The 12,862-nt window shown below is 31.2% G+C and overlaps 1 protein-coding gene across 1 annotated transcript in view; it reads right to left on the bottom strand.

Moving 5' to 3' along the window:
• Positions 1-12,862, bottom strand: part of MS3_00002886 (uncharacterized protein) — a 271,766-nt gene that overhangs the window by 201,186 nt on the left and 57,718 nt on the right. The gene's annotated exons all lie outside the window — the stretch shown is intronic.

Raw genomic sequence — 12,862 nt, 5'->3', positions numbered from 1 at the left:
AGTTCACTTTATGGTCATTTTTTGAAAGCACTGTTGTACTACATAATAATAATTTGTGTTGATTTCCTTGACATTATTATTATTGTTATTATAAGTACTTAATTCCACAAACATATAAAACTGCTTAACATATTAAACTTAGAGCAGAGCGTAAATCACTTCATTACTTTATGTAGTTAGTTATCTGATCAAAACAAATGACTTTTTTTGTTGAGACCACAATTTATAGACAACCTTTGATTGACGCTAAACTGACCTCGAGAGTGTCCATTAAGACCAAATGAGGGCTATAAACCTGTATGAGGAATTAGAATTATGATTTACAGTTGATAGTTAAGGTTAGAAATTACATTTAGGGTTTTCATTACGAACTGATATCAGCTATAATACCAAAACTATATTTTGCCAAATGGATAGGTGAATTTCGCGCCAAAAGCCGACACATGTTATTTTATGCCTGATTGGTCTGTCCATAAATTATAGTCTCATCATTTTTGCTTACACATTTCTTTTAAAAAACAACTTAGTCTCAATTTGGCGTAGTTTCCTATGATTTCTGATGCTTAAATAGAGATATTTCATTTTCATTTCATAACTCTTACTGTAATTAATTAAAATAACTTATAATGTTGTTAATGATAGTACATGTACCCTAGATTATCACAATGAGTTTCTTTTATGAGATTAGAATGCATTATGAACACATAGATTGAAGGGTATTGGCATTTAACGAGTAAATGTTGATAAAGTACGTAAATATAAACCATATATTACATATCATTTGTCAACTGTTTGCATATATTTATAGGAAAGCAATTAAAACCCCAGCGTTCCTTCTGAACAGATAAACATGACATGCGATATTATTTTAACAAATCTTATGTAATAAAATATTGATCCATTAAAGCTTAAGGTATCATTTCTGAATCCATTAGAAAGTGATCTCAATGAAATTTAACATACAACATTTTAAAACCTCTCAAAGATTCTAATGAATATTTTAGACAAACTGACCACTTGAATTTGTACACGTTTTAAATTTTTCCTAATACATTTCTAATTTCCTCCGAGTTGAAATTTTAATTGTACATCTGTGGTGAATCGAAAATTATTGATCAACATATTACTTAATGAGGAGGTCCTCGACAATACACAAAAAAACTGAACCATAAGACAAAAGATACAGTCTTGTATGAAGATCCGTAGAACATTTTTTATCTATACAATGATCAAATCCTTCTTTTGTTTTACGAGTTCATTTTAGACAGTAAAACAATGCTTTTATGAATGGCTTATTAACATTTTTTTAAAAGACTGATTAGTAAGAACAGTTTAACTACAATAGCACTATTTATGATTTCAGGCTTATTATTTAACTTTTCACCTCGAATAGCAAACACTTCTGTCTCTTCGGTTTGCCGAAAATTGATTAACCTCACTGACGATAGTACTGAATGTTCAATTTCAGATTAGTCTCGCTCAAACGATGAAGAAATTCCAAAGTCGTACAAACCTTAAGATGATTACGAAATTTGTAGTATATTCATGTGTATACAACCTATAGACAATATTCTATAATAACGTATATCTAGCTAAACTCCATCGTAATTATGTATATCATTAATGTCTAGATAGTGGGAAATAGTTTATCGTAAATATATTTTACAAATCCTCAGCTGTTCTCAGGAGTCCCATACCAGGATAAAACGGCCGTCCAGTACTTTCGGGTTTTCCATAGTGGTCTAGCTTTAACTGACTCATGAATTCGATTGTTAAATTATCATAATGTCCACAAAACTCCATTTGGATTAAAATCCTATTTTATCTACCTATTAACTAAACAATTCAATCTATTTTAAATTTGTTAAAGTAGAAAACAAATGAAAATAATCAATCGCAAGAATGTAGTTTGCTTAATTGTTTTTCTTTTTAAAATGTAAAAAGTTGTTCCCGCAACATCAAAACTAAACAAGCTTTAGTTTAAACAAATTCTAACAATGAAGTGTCAATATACATCCAATTCATGTATCACAATGAATAAATAAATCTGACAGGCATGTCGTTTAACGTCAATACTTATTATGCAAAATTATTAGTTCCAATGTTGTACTTCTTAACATTTCAGTCATGTTGTGTCTGATTTAATTATTACTGGGTTAGGGAAAAATCCTAATTACTGAATTCAATATTCATTAAAAACCTTAGACATACCAGTGTTTTGATCTCATAATTGGATATATTGTATGCGAGATCGTTGTTACTTCATACTATTTAAACAGGTACAACTATATTAGTCAAAAAGGGTAGTTCAAACTTAGTAGCATCAAGTTGTATATGTTCCCGGAATAGTTTGAATCTCATTTTACAGAATTAAAACAATACTGTTAACATAATGAAACTGATCTTTACTATTTATTATTTCTGATAATAATCATCATGTGCTCACTAGTGACTTGCTTAAAGAGGTATTTCCTGGAGTTCTAGTGTGAAGTAGTGATCACTGGATTTCAACCAAATCTGTTGTCAGATAGTAACTCATTGAAGACAATGGTGGATATGTAGCTCAATTTGATGAATTAGTTTGAGTTAGACATTAACACCGTTGGATGCCAACCTGCTCAGTTGTCTAGAGGTTAGGCGTTTGCGCGCGACATCGATAGGTCCTGGGTTCGAATCTCGTGAGGCGGGATTGTGGGTGCGCACTGTAGAGGAGTCACACAATAGGACAAAACGGCCGTCCAGTGTTTCCAGGTTTTCCATCGTGGTCTAGCTTCAATTGACTCATGATCTCAACTATTAAAATTTTATTTCACAATATTGTTGATTTCCAATTCTCAAATAATATTCTAAATGTTTGTTGATTTTCGTTAATAAGAGCACAATCCGTGAATACATTTAAGATCCGATAAGCTTTTGACTAAAATAAATCAAGGTAAGAAGTCTTGTCTATATGTATGATTCTGCTGTCGAAATAAAAAAGACCTGTTTATTGGTTCAGCCAGTTGGGTTGTGGATAGCAGTAGTATTCAGCACGAGCTCTTTGTCTCGTATGAATTAACATGTATCAACCGCACAAATTTTCTTCTTATTGAGTATTTTACTTACCGAAATATTTAGATATGTGAGCATAGTTTACTTAGTGGTGTGATATAAGATGGAAAATAGTATAAGCAGCAAGATATAGTTCAGTCAATAGAACGCTTTGAATGAATCCACTAAATAAACAAGTGACAGCTTAATATTATTAAACATTGGATTGAATCGAGTCTTTTACTTTGATATAAAAAGGTGTTTCATTGCCAGAGTTAAATAAACTACAGTTGCATATTTTCTACACTGAACTAATCAAAACAATATTTTTTTTTAGTATCTTGTTGAAATATGAAATATCTATCTAGTCATGCATAACTATGGATTATCTCTGTCACACAAATAAATGTCGTCGTCCTTCTTTTTTTTCTCTCTCTCTTTAACTAAAATAGATACATTTGAATATTCTGCAAAACACTTCAATAGTATCTTTATGGAAATTGTAATAAGTCTACATTGAATGTTCATTAAATTGTCAAAGTAACAGGTGGATATCAGTTGTATAGTGTAAAAATTTTGTTATTCGATATAAATCATTGATTTCTTATTGAAAATGACAATCTTATGTTAAGTAATATTGTTACAAGAAAAATGAAATGTCCCCCTGTTCACTAAACAACAACAACAACAACAACAAAATTATGATAAGTCTGATAAAAATCGCTTTATTCTCATTTTTGACAAGCAATTCGTTTGTAGTTCTCCTTTTTTTTCGTTATAAAAAATATCACATATTGATAAGTAATATTAGAGTCATTGGGGAAAATGTAAGTTTTTAAGATTTCTAACTGACTGTTTAGTTACTTTAGACTTGAAAGTATATAGTTCTGTTATACAGTCACAATGGAATGTATCGCATAGTATGGTGTAAACGTTAGATTTATGATAAGATGTTTATTTGAACAATTGAAAAAACAGCATATATGTTTAGACGCGCTGTTGTAATGCTGGTGTTATATTCTGCATTTTTTTAAATATTATTAAATTTTACCATTTAATGATTAAACTTGATCAAAGATTATGGATTCGAGTTTTGAGTACGAGATCATGGCTACGCCCTGATGAGGAGTCTCAAACTAGGACTAAACGACCATTTAGTAATTTCAGGTTTTCAATGGTGGTTTAGGTTAGTTTGACTCTTGAATTCAACTGTGAAAATACTTCAATCTCCAGAAATCCTCATACTAATTCTTATTAAAGTTTTATTTTATTTCTGATTCATGCTTCAATAAATGACAGACAATCATCAATATTCTTCACATCGTTCGGTATAATCAAAAGTTGAAACCAAATTTACAAAACAGACACATTGTTCTCTTCATCTGCTTTCAGTTACATTAAGCATACACAATTTTAGTTTCACAAATTAAATTCATAGTACCTTTAGTACAGCATGAATAGTTGAATGATTCGCTGAGAAAACTGACTGAAGTCGATCTGATTAATTACCGTCACAACAGCTGAATAATCGAATCGCAAATAGCCCATTCAACTTTTGATTTAATCACTATTATAGACTCAGACAATTCAATTTGAAAACATGATAATCAGGCATCAAAACAACCCACTTGAAGAAACATCATTTTTTAAAAACTCATTGTACACTTTATTATAAATACCTATGAACTATATTTTTGAATACTTTTCTACTTCCAATTATATATATTTATAGGATTGCTCACAATTCAGTAAATAATTGATTGTTTGGTTAAATTCGACTGGCAGTTCTTTTTCTAACATAATCAGATACCGACAATTGATTGATCACTGAGTGGCGATCAGTGTCATGCGTGTCTAGTCCTTATTAGTGCAGATCGAATGCTATCGATCATGTTGCAACGTGGCCACCAGTCTAGGTGACTCGACACTGCGGGCATTACATATTGAGATTAGATGGTGGTTGGAGGTAGTGAACAGGAAACCCTGGACCCGGGTTTCGTACTACTTGGCACTCGTCAGCAAGGTGTACCTGTAATCTTGAGGGAACTGGTGCTGCCTGACCAATTTGATCCCGTGTCACCCAGCTTCACAGTCAGAGACATTACCACTGAGCTATCCGGGCCGCGACCGACCTCCTGTAGGACTGACATGTAATCACAATTGATTGATCACTTGGTGGTGGTGATCAGTGTCATGCGTGTCTAGTCCTTATTAGTGCAGATCGAATGTTATCGACCATGTTGCAATGTGGCCACCAGTCTAGGTAACTTGACACTACGGGCACTATATATTGAGGTTAGATCAGATACTTTCAAATGAGTTTCAAAAGAAATTAAAGAATTGATAATTCTAGTTCATTAAAACATGTACACCTATCGTTTAACTTTCCTAATTATAAATTTGTTACATTCATTAATTGTTTCTTTTTTCCCACAAATAAAACATAAAAAAAGAAAGGAAAAATACATGAGAAATGTTTACTTATGATTTGTTCAAAGACAAATAAACATTCTATGATGGCGACATATTAGATTGAAAGTAAATAGCTGAATATATATATATATACGTTATTTTTATTAAACATTTTTTTAGACAGAACTGAAAATAAGTGAAGAATATAACAAGCAAGAATAAATAGTGTTATTGGATGATAAAATCCTATCTACTTTAGGAATAGGTTAGTACAGATAGAATATACTTAGAGATAGATGATACTCGTAAAAGTGACTATATATTCTGTTATCAAGTTAGTAATCAAACAGAGATGAATTCGATTTACGACAGTTGAGTATGGGTTTCGTAAACGCTGTTGAGCTGTTCAGATTCTTTCAACTATAGATACTTCAATAGGAACTTATTTATTGTTGTTCATTTATGGTAATCGGCAACGGAATGTGTTCTTTTTTTTATTTGTTTTAAAGTAATAGATAATATGAACTTCAGTCTTAATTTCGACATTATTTCAGACAAAAGATATTCAGCCGTATAACTGGTATTTAACCGAAACTCCGGTTGATTCTATATAATTAATTATATTTTAGTCTACACTAATATTTTCATAACAGTAATCATGAAACACACACTATCAATGGAACGGCCATTTACAACATTATTATCTATTCATTTAAGTATAAGCTTCCTTTGTTCATATAAACAGATATTTAAAATGAATTGAAAGTGTATTGAGTTTAAAATTATTCATCATCGAAACCAAATTTGGTATGCAACTTTTTAATATTTATACGAATTTTCCAACTGGTTTGTAATTTGGCCTCTTATCTCCTGCATTTATATTTTCTTGTAAATATCTGAACAAAATACAGAAGTATTATAAACAAAGATGTATGGTGGCTAGTAGTGGGATCCAGGACGTATGTTTCGTTCTATTTGGGACTCGTCAGCTAGATGTGCCTGTATCTCAGAGTTGATGTTCACTTGAGGATTCGAACCTATTTCCGTTCGCTTTAAATGTCATCGCGTTTCCCATCTAGAGACTGATCAATTGCAGTCCTAAATATCAATGGGAAGATTCAAGCAATGAATGACAAACGAATTTCAAAATACAGAAGTCTTTTTTACTTTAATTAATTATTATCAATAAGACTATAAAATTCGGTTCTCTTCATGTTTATATTCTGTCAATGGACAGAGAATGAATTACACGTTAGATCAATTTGATAAGTCATGAAGTTTTTCATATTGGAAATCAGTTCAATGTAACAGTCGTATATTGATCTAATTGTTTAATCGTTACTGAGCATGCTATCTGCTTAATATGCTTAGTGAATAAAAAAGGTAAAACTGTGGAATCGTTTACATTGAAAAGAGTGATAGGTTTTAAAACCCTGTACTGATAATTACCATGTAGTCACTGCTGATTAGGTTCGTGTGGGAATTCTCGGAACTCTAGAGACAGGTCGTGACCAGCTAATCCGTGTCAGGTAAAGAAAGTTATCTACCTCAGTACAACAGAAGATAGTAGCGTAATTTCTTGGATTGGTTGAGGTTAGACATTAACACCGTTGGATGCCAACTCAGTAATCTAGAGGTTAAGCGTTCGCACGCGAGACTGAAGGCCCTGGGTTCGAATCCCGCAGGCGGGATTGTAGACGAGCACTATTGAGGAGCCCCACAATAGGAAGAAATGTCTGTCCAGATCTTCCATGTTTCCAATGGTGATCTAACATCAGTCGGTTCATGATCTCAATCAAAAACTTAATAATCTCAACAACCCTATACTGTTAAAAATAATCCTCTGATTCTCGAGAGTATGTTGCTTGTCATTTTAAGAGATTATAAATAATCACCGGAACCCATAAATAACCATTGAAATAATTTCTAACAGTTTATAAATCCTTAAAAAAAGACTTCCACAGTTCATTATAAAGAAAAACCACCGAACCCCCCCCCTGGTTCGGTACAGATTACAAGCTCTTCGTTTTACAACTTCGATCTATTCTTGACATAATAACAAGGAAACCATAAGTCGTCGATAAATCATTACCTTACTTTTAACTAAAACGTTATTACACTGTGTTGAAGTTTTCATATCACCAACGAAGTTTCAGTGTCTCATTTTAAAACACTTTTTATACGAAAACTGTTATAAAATCACTGAACGTTTACAGTCTACCAACATTTAATATTGTTCGAACCAATGGTTGGAATAAATAAGTTCTTACAACATTTTAAGTTACTTGATTACATCTCGATATGACGTCTTGTTTGTACTGATATCTCTAAAAATGAAATGATACATTTATAGTGAGTTTATATGTTGAAATGCATTTATTTGTGAAGACACTTTCAACAAAACTAAACCATAACTTTCTATTTGTATTCAAAATATTCCGACGATCAATTTGCTTAACATCTGAAAATTCTAAGAAATATAATTGATTTGAAAGAAAACCTTTAAGGTTAATTCATTTATTCTTAAGATTATATAGCAACTCACGTGCAATTGAGTTTGTTCTCATTTAACTCAGTTAAGACCTTTTGTTAACTTATTTAGCGAACAAAGTCACCCGTACTATAACAACTTATTGTCCCTTTATTATTGTTGTACTTGTATAAAATATGTATGCTTGAACATTGCTTACCGCCTATGCATATATTCATTCTGCTAGCTTTATTATTAGCTGCTTAATTGATTCGATGATCTATTCATTTCCCTATGTATATATACATGTACATTTACACTCTATACACTCGGTTTGCTGACTCATTCATTTACCTCTCGGCTTTGTGGTTTGATTTATCTGCTAATAAAACTATAGTCTCTGCTTCTCTTTGCCTTCTGATTTCAAACAGCGTTGAGAATTATATGATAATGGTTACGTGGATGATTGGTTAACGAAGCACAGCCACTACAATTACTCATAACGAACACATATAAGAGAGTATAAAGAACATGGAATATCAAGTCACTTACAAAAAATCATTTGATTAAACCTTCAGTTAATCAATAATTACTTTCTAGAAAATGTTAGTTTTCATTATGTTCATTAAATGAACATTATATATAGCACATTTTAAATCGAGGTGCTCTTATCACTATGACTATAAAATTATTAATCTATACTTAGTTACTAACATTTACAAGTCTATTTCAAAAGGTTTCATCATGAGTTCGTTTTTTTGTAATTTTTATTTTTTAATTTTTTTACGTTTTATTTAATAAAACGTTTGCATAAAGTTTGTTTCTTTTTGGTTTTGCTTATAAAATACACAAAATATACTTCCTTTCATTGTTTAAATAATACTTCATTTTTCAAGTATAAATTTGTCATTATCACTAGTGAACAATTTCCGTTATTTCATAATTTTGTATAAAGAAGAATATTGTTCAATTTTATTATGGTTTTGCTTTTTCTGTTGAATTTTTTTAAATGCCTGTACTCTAAAATATAGTTATCGATATGGTAAGCTTGACAATGATACATTGTCTTGGTTATCAGTGGAATTTCAAAATGAATTGTAATTTCAATGTTTGAGATCATGAGTCAATTGAAGTTAAACCATCATGGAAAACCTGGAAAAAATGTTATTGTAGGACTTTTCAGCAATGCGCATCCACGATCCCGCCTCAAAAAATTGGAACCCAGGACATATCAGTCTCGCTCGTGAACGCCTAACCTCTAGACAACTGAGCAGGTTGGCATCCAACGGTATTAATGTCTAACTCAAACTAATTCATCAAATTGAGCTACATATCCACCATTGTCTTCAATGAGTTACTATCTGACAACAGATTTGGTTGAAATCCAGTGGTCACTACTTCGCACTAGAACTCCAGGAAATACTTAAAACTCTTTATTTGTTGTTTCCCGTATAATGTTCATAATAATAAAATGTCTGCTGTCATAATGTATTGTATACCACTTATGTCGACAGATGTAAGTACTATGTAACACAAATCAGAAACGGAACGTCTTGTGGCAGAAGGTTGAGAAGATCGAATCGAAGAGAACAGGAACACAGAGTGATTGTAATAGCAACGGAGGAACGATAAAGACTGAGACAATCGATGAAGGATTTGTAAACAAAGTAAAAATTAAATGTAATAATCAATGTAAAACGCATATATGAGCTAAAAGTTATATCTAGTCTTACAATTAAGCCGTAAACTAAAACGAAATTTCCAGGCATTCTAAACGGAACCTATTCAATGAACTGATCTACGTAAACTTTTATTAATAATTGCTCGCGCTTCTTAACATTTAACAAAGCGACAATGTATGACCAACTAAATTTAACCTGTTTGTTAGTTCATATTTCACAGTTAAAAGATTCATTTTTTATGAGTCCTACAGAACTCTGTCTTAATCATTTCTAATACACTAAAGATTTCTAAATCTTATTTATTTCTCTCCCATGTATACCATATGATACAACTCATGTTTATTTATGATGATAAACATAAGTTTTATTTTTATTTATTTATTTTAACACATAAATATTGGTACAAGGGGGCACCAAACAGATATGCACCACACTTCACCATTCGATTAGTGTGAGGGCTGTGATAATGCCCGGGTGCCCAAACCGAAGCAGGTGGTTTTCTTAGGAGGCCACACCCGAGCCTTCGACCTGAATGTCTGACCCACAAGGCAGTGGAGCATCGTAAGGAGATGCAGTCACATGGTAGCCGGTGACCAACGATTGGTTCATACGCCATTTTTTCCCTCAGGATACTGCAGCTCATGTGCACCATTGGTTTGAAATCAGGGTTTTCCAACTCCCCTAGGTGGACTCTCCATGTCCACCAACCCAGTTAAAGCGCCGGACATTCGCTTTTCGTCCTCTCAATTTCTTAAACAACACCCCTGCCACGATAAGGCAATGACTAGGACTTCCCTGGCAGTAGTTGTAAGCACGTGGCTGTGTGAGAGCATCTCGAGAGTGAGGGGGTACACCCCACTCTCGGCCGTACCAAAGAATTCGTGGGCTGGGGGCCCAGCATTCTCGACTTCTATGCTTTAAACCTAATCATTCTTTTTCATAATAACAAATGAATATTTCATTGTAAATTAACTTGTATACAATCTGAAACCTAATAAATAACATTGAAAAATTATGCGGAACAAATTCTCAGGAAAATTAAACTAAGCACAGCACTAAAGTGTTTTTCTTCATTTTAAACAATGAATTTATTTATTTATTTAATCAAATACGTGTCAAAACAATATTTTATTACAGGGTGTTCGACGAATAGATCTTATGTAAGAACCAAAAACGTTTTTAATATTGAGTTTTATTTGTTATTGGATTTTATAAAAGAAAAAAAATAAAGTAGAGAATATACGGGTGACTAATCTTTATAATCATCAGGATTTATGAGAAGATATTAAGAAATAAATAAATAAACAACCAAACAGGCATACAATAAACAACTGTGGTTTTAGAAATCCTATACCGTTTCCCAACCATATCCAGCTTTTATAAAATTAACAAGACTGGAATGGATAAAATGTTATGTATATATATATATGGTGTAACTGAAAGTTATTGAATACATAAATCAACTCATTTAGCGTATAATCAAAATTTATGATTCGTTGTTCTTGATTCAAAATTGTGACCAAACAGAAAAATGGAGAACTTATTTTAAAAAAATTAGTTGGTGATTCTAAATTTTTATTGTCGTCAAGTGAAACATTAAAAAAAAACAATTTTTTCTTTTGATCAATAGGCTTAACTGACTGCTGTTGTCGTGTGTTTTATAATAATCAAGAAAGAGTTTAACCCTTAGAATGACTATGCTTCGTTTATAGAATGTAATGATATGGTGATTTTTGTTTTGAACTAAACAAATAAGAAAACTAAGATGATACGCTTTTCATAAACTACAAATAGAACACTCTTAAATTATTAACAACATTAGTGCTTTGTATATTAAATAGATTGATGAAGTAAAACTGTCATGATTATCATATGATCTATGAATCAATGTCAGATTCGATTTGGATAGATGAAAACTAGAGGGAATTATTTCTTCATTAAATGTACTGATATATGGAGTGGTGAACATTTTCTACTGTGTCCAGACACAATATTACTTGAACAAATTATTATTATTATGGTTCTTATAATCTTAGATGGATGATTTATTGACGTGATTTAGAATAAACATAACTTAATAACAATAACAATAATAATAATAATAATAGCCCAACGCTTAAAACATCAGATTATTTTTCTTAACCATAAAAGTTAATTATCATGTGCATTTAGCCATTAAAAAAATAACTATTATACGATAGACAAACTAAAGCGTTTTTACCTACAAGTATCAGAATTTTAAATAAAAGACAGATTTTATCCTTAAAAATATATATTTGTTACATTCTGACATTTTGAAAGATTCCAAGGACGTTCCATTGATCAACTATTTGATCTTCTATTGATATATACTAGAATTAGAATAGTGATACTGATCAATTCAAGATATTAAACAGAACTTCTCGATCTAATAGGTTATATGCAAGCATTATTAAGCTATAAAGGCAAATTCAATGACTTTTCAAATCTGTAATATTCTATAATTCATTTGTATGTGTGTGTGCTGGAATAGAATGTTGCTAGATATATATATATATATATTACGTAACTATATATATTTTTGTACGTCAACATTTCATGAACAGTATCTTAGTACAAGAAATGAATAGAGATAAAATGTAAGAATTCAATGTCTGAAAACATTCAAAATACATGATTGTAAATATTTGAAAATTGCACAAATATTTTTGTCTTTTTTTCTAAAAAAAAAATAACAAACATTCACATCATATAAAAACTGTATACAAAAGTCATCTGTACAATGTGATATTGAAAAGTTATGTAAATTAAGTTAGACAACTAAAACCATTGTAGTCTTTTTAATAGTGGATATAAAAACGATTCGCTCGACTAGCTGTTTGCATATATCTATATCTATATATGTATATATATCTGCGTATATTTTGCACACATATATTATGTATTGGATATAAATATGCATTATATTTTTGCTCTAAACTAGTTGAATAGAAAATATTTCACAGGACATATTCGTGTTGGTAAAACGTAAAGATTATTGTTAAGATAGAAGATTTCTTTAGTTTGATGATAAACAATCAGGAATATGTGAATAGTTATTATTATTTGTTAGCGGAAATCTATACCAGGCATCTGTGAGCATTATCCATGACAGTTGATCATCTTATTGAAAATGTTACAAAATAACCGTAATAACCCGAAACTTCTAAGTTCAATATAAGCTTAAATAATGAATGAACACTTTGCATAGGTGAGAATCTAGGACGAAATATAAATTTATTACTGTAAT

Source organism: Schistosoma haematobium, chromosome ZW (assembly GCF_000699445.3).
Source record: "Schistosoma haematobium chromosome ZW, whole genome shotgun sequence".
Lineage (NCBI taxonomy): Eukaryota > Metazoa > Platyhelminthes > Trematoda > Strigeidida > Schistosomatidae > Schistosoma > Schistosoma haematobium.
Note: the sequence above shows the minus strand (reverse complement) of the source record. Positions and strands in the feature narration are given on the sequence as shown.